At 49.7% G+C, this 5,054-nt stretch overlaps 1 protein-coding gene across 1 annotated transcript in view; it reads left to right on the top strand.

Annotated features, from left to right (window-relative positions):
* The window catches only part of GRIK4 (glutamate ionotropic receptor kainate type subunit 4), a 297,108-nt gene that overhangs the window by 175,834 nt on the left and 116,220 nt on the right, over positions 1–5,054 (top strand). The window lies entirely within an intron of this gene.

The following is a 5,054-nucleotide window of genomic DNA, read 5'->3' as shown; positions in this document are numbered from 1 at the left end:
TCACTGACCTGCCCAAGATCACTTAACCAGTTTGTGGCTAATCAGGATTAGAACCCAGGATGATCTTATTTCAAAACTTGTGCTCTTTCTGCTGCATCCTGGTGTCTCCTGATAGGACTGCCACACGGCACAACTCAGGGGCCACCACTCACATGCCCTCGATGTAAATGGTACCTGGGGGTTTTGCAATCCACTGGCCGTGACTGCTGAGATCAGGTGTGTGGCCTTAGTTAGCAGGCTGTTGGAAAGGAGAAATGATGAAGGCTTGACCTGGTGGGGTTGGAAAGGGAGATGGGGGTGCCTGGCTGGCTCAGTTAGTGGACATGCGACACTTGATCTCAGGGTTGTGAGTTTGAGCCCCATGTTGGGTGTAGAGATTAATGAAAGACACAGTCTTGAGCGGGGGCGGGCATGTGGGTGGCTCAGTCAGTTAAGCATCTGACTTTGGCTCAGGTCATGATCTCACAGTTTATAAGTTCAAGCCCTGCATCAGGTTCTGAGCTGGCAGCTTAGAGCCTATGGCTTGCTTTGAATTCTGTATTCCCTCTCTCTCTCTGCCCCTCCCCCACTCGCTGTCTCTCAAAAATAAGGTTTTTTTTTTAAAGTTTTAAAAAGATACAAACTTTTGGGCACCTGAGTGGCTCAGTTGCCTGAGTGTCCGAGTCTTGTTTTTGGCCCAGGTCATGATCCCACAGTTCATGAGTTCAAGCCCCGCATCGGGCTCTTTGCTGACAGCTTAGGACCTGGATTCAGATTCTTTGTCTCCCTCTCTTTCTGCCCTTCCCCCACTTGCACTCTGCCTCTCACTGTCTCTTTTAATTTTTAAAAAGATACAATCTTTGGGGCACCTGGTGGCTCAGTTGGCTAAGCACCCGACTCTTGTTTTTGGCTCAGGTCATGATCCCACGGTTCGTGAGTTTGAGCCCCATGCCGGGCTGTCACTGTCAGTGTAGAGCCCGCTTGGGATTCTCTCTTCCTGCCTCTCTGCCCCTCCCCTACTCTCACTCTCTCCCTCAAAATAAAAAAAAAAAAAAGAATTTATAATAAAATAAAATCTTTAAAAAAAAAGGGAAAGGGAGGGACAGACTTAAGAGATATTCACGGGACATTTAAGAGACAGATTTGACAAAGTTGGCTACTGACTGGATATAGAGTTAAAGGATGAAGGGAAATTTGGAATTTCTAGCTTACATAGCTGGGGGAAGAGTCATGCGCTACTGGGTTAGAAATACAAGAGAGAAGGGGCTGTGGGCAAGTAGAGCATCACAGAATACCATCTCCACCACCTCCCCGTTTGACGCGGGCCCACACCCAGGTGATGTGGGGCGAGGGAATGGACTGCACCCAGAGGACTGTGTGTGGCTGCCTGCCTTTCTCCTTAGAGTCGAGCACAAGAACTGAATCTGGATCATCCAAACTTCTTGCACTTTTTGCTCTAGTCAACCGACCCTGTCCCCAAACTCACAGCCTGCCCTTGCTCCAAGCTTCGTGACTGGAGAGCCATGACGTCCGTGCTGCTGGCATGTGAGCAGATGCCCCTTGGTGGCGCAAGACCCTGGAAGTGTCGCACCCGCTGGAGAAAGTGAGCTGAGCTGTACCATTCCCGATGACCTCTCCATCAAGGGCGTTCTCAAGCCCTTCCCATGAGGCTTTCCTTCCAGGCCTGTTCAAAATACCCCTCATCCAAGGGTAACCCCTAAATTCATTCATGACATGACCTTCAGCTGTAGTTATTTAGTTCGCTGCAAATCACTGCATACTCAAGAATTCACACACTCACACGTGCATGCATGCATGCATACACATTTTAAAATTTCTTATGTGAAAGCCAAGTGATATGCAAATAAGCAGTCAGGAATTTGTGTTTTGAAATACAATAAACACGATGTCCAGAGGATAGTCGGGGGTGGTGCAAATTTTACTCACATTCTTACACCTGCTTTAGGAGTAAGATTGTGGATTAGTGGTAAGAGTTAAGTACCCTGAGGACCCCAGGGTCCTCAGTCGATGAGAAACATTTTCAGCCAACAGTCCCCATGCCAACATTTACCAAATAGCTTCTGAGTACCGGGCCCCGTTCTCCATGCTGTATAGAAGCCATCACAAATTCATGCAGACTTGGAGTAATGGAAGATTTGGTCTTGGTTTTTTCTGCCATTCAGCTTTACCGTTGGCTCTGCCTTCACCCTGCTTTCCTGCAGTGTCACAGAGATGGAATCCACTCCCATTGGGAGTGGGGACCCTGAGGATTTCCCTTCCTGAACCCCTTATAAGAAGACAGTGAAGGCTCCTGTAAGAATCTCTTCCAACACAAGGCTTTCAGCCCTTTTGCTCATTTCGAATCAGGTTGCAGCCAGCCAGGCCGTGTGGATAGGGGAGGACAGGGACCCCGGAAGAGCCAGGTGTGCATTCGTAGAGCTTGTGGTAGGCACCAGGAACCAGATGGCTTTTAATCCCCTCCAATCCTGAAATGTGTTAACTTTAGGAAATAACCCTCTCAGCAAAATGTTTCCACCACTTGATTTGGGGTTTATCATCCATGTTTCCTTGAACGGGTTTAGAGTAGCATTTCCCCAAGGACATTTTGTAGAGCACTACCAGGAGACACTCAGGTTTTGGAGGAGAAAAGCGTTTCAGGGTCAGTACATCTGGAAGGTTCTGGGTTGAACAAAATGTAAACAAGCTGCTTTGCTGGCGGACTTCTTTAAACCTTTAATACGCTAGTGTGTTATGAGTCATGAAAAGGGCGATGTACTATGCAGTATGTTCTCACTGTAATGTGGAACTTCGTTTTTGTGAAATTTCTGTTAACAGCCCGGAAAAGCCAGTGTCCTGAGGAACACACTTTGGGAACCCCGGGCTTAGAAGACGCTCATTGTATAGAAACCAGCAGTAGTCAGGAGTTTCCCGTATTCATTTAGGAATCAGCCTTCAATGGCAGCAGGAGAGGCCAAGTGTAGACATAAAGAGGCACTTCCTAACTGAGAGGGCCCTCGGGGAGCCAAGTCTAGAGTGTCCTGGGAAGTTTTGATAAGAGAACACACCACCCCCTTTCTTGTCCTTCCATGAGCTCCCCCATGAGTCATTATAAATAGACTGAATTATCAAGGAGGCTCCTGGATCTTTTTATCTTAAGGGGGCCTTTGAAAAAGGATATAATTGAGGGATGAGAAGGTAGGAATTAAAGCGAAAAGACGCCCTGGCTGACTTCTGGAGGGGCTCGTCTCTAAGTGTCTGTAATTAACTCATTCATTCTTCCTCTGCCCAGAACACAGAGCTGAAGGAAACGCCTTCCTAACTCAGGTTTCCAAAGCAAGTGGAGCTGAAGTAGAGCGTCAGAAGCTGCCTGAGGTCTCAGGGTCGTGTTTGGGTTGCTGTCGTATGCGGGGTGCTTCCGTGTGCCACAGACGATGCAAAGCCTTTTGCGTCCGTTTTACATGTCTTTGAAACAACCTGTAAGATCGCTGTCATCATTGTTCCCATTTCACAAAGTGAGGATCTGAAGCCCAGAGAGGTTCAAGACCTTCCCCTGAGGTCATACTTCCCAGGATGGTGTGAAACTTGAACACCGAAGCCCTTATTCACTCTGTGCTTTTTCTGCCGCTGGGCATCTGTTGACCTGAGATGTCAGGGCTCCCTTGAAATGAACCTCTTTCTGTCAGCCTGGGGGTGGGGGGTGAGGAGGGAGAGGAGGGGAGATGATCTGTGGCCACATTGACAAGGAAACCAAGGGAGAGGGCACATCTTCCAGCTGGTGAGGCCCCTCAGTTGCCTGACAGCAGCCTGGCTCTTGGTCCCGCCACACCCCTCCCCTGCCAGATGCATCTCTTCTTACTAGCCACCCGCGCCTTGTGCTGCTGGTAGCCCACAGCGCAGGGGCAGCTGTCCTGTTCCAGAGCCCAGAGATCATATCAGGTTCTGAATCAGTACGCTCTCTGGCATGTCTCCGTTCCCCTAACGGGAATGTGGCAGGATCTCACATATACTTAATCCTCATCCAGCTCCCCTGCTGTCAGGGGTGAGAGGCTCCAAAGGAATCTTTGTAGCTTCAGTCTGTAAGTTGCTGTTAATCAGACTAGACTCTGGGCATGGGAGCTCAGGCCTGTGGCCCGAGGCCTCGGCAGGGGCTATAGATGTGAGCAAGGAAAGGGGGAAAGGAAAGGAGTCTGCCTGAAGGAAATCAGTGTTTCTGCCCAGCCGGAAAGGAAGCCCCAGCTAGGCACCTGCCGTCTGTCACATTAGGCAGAGTGGCCGGTGGGATGATCCTGGGGCCTGTAACTACTGTGTGCCCATGGGCTGTGGAGTGGTAGGGACTCAGAAGGAACGTATGATGAATGTGACTTCTGTGTGTAAAGATGACCTAACTTGCATTTGAAGGCATTCTTCCAGGAGCAGGATTGGTGACTGAAATCCACGCCCTCTGGCCGGGTTTCCTTGCCTAGGGCCATAGAGGTCCTGGACTCTGAGCTCAGCACTGCCCCTGGCCGGTGATTCTTCTCCCTTTGACCCGGACTAGTCTTGATGGGACTCAGGCCTGCTCTTCTAGCTTGCTGAGGGATCGGCTGGCCCAAGCCTGGGGATGGGAAGAAGGCCGTGGGTGCTGGGAGAATTCTTGAGCTTCTAAATATCACTGCCCTGCATGGGGTTTCTCTGACGGCCTCTTCTAAAGTAGCACCCGCCCCCCCACTATAGCCTCCCATAGATGGCTGAAATTATATCTATTTATGTGTTTACAGTCTGCCTCTTCCATTAGCCCACAGGCTCCTTGAGAGGGAGACATGTGTCTTGTTTGTATCTTCTGTGCCCAGATCATCCTTTGGGCCTGTGTCTGGCTCATGATAAGCACTTAAATATCTGCTAAATGAATGGAAAAAATATAATAACAAGCGAAGGCACAACCCTCCATGCAGACCTTCAGGGCGAGATTCTTCCAAAGCAGGCTTGGTTTTGTCACTCTGTTGACAGTCCCTTGGGGTCCCATCAGCTACAGGATAAAGGCCCCTGTGCTCTGGCCCCTGCTGACCTCTCCAGCCTCGTTTCTTACCCCTTGCCAA

This window comes from Suricata suricatta, chromosome 11, assembly GCF_006229205.1.
Source record: "Suricata suricatta isolate VVHF042 chromosome 11, meerkat_22Aug2017_6uvM2_HiC, whole genome shotgun sequence".
NCBI classification, from domain to species: Eukaryota; Metazoa; Chordata; class Mammalia; order Carnivora; family Herpestidae; genus Suricata; species Suricata suricatta.
The sequence above is the reverse complement of the archived record's forward strand: the minus strand, read 5'-3'. Positions and strand labels throughout refer to the sequence as shown.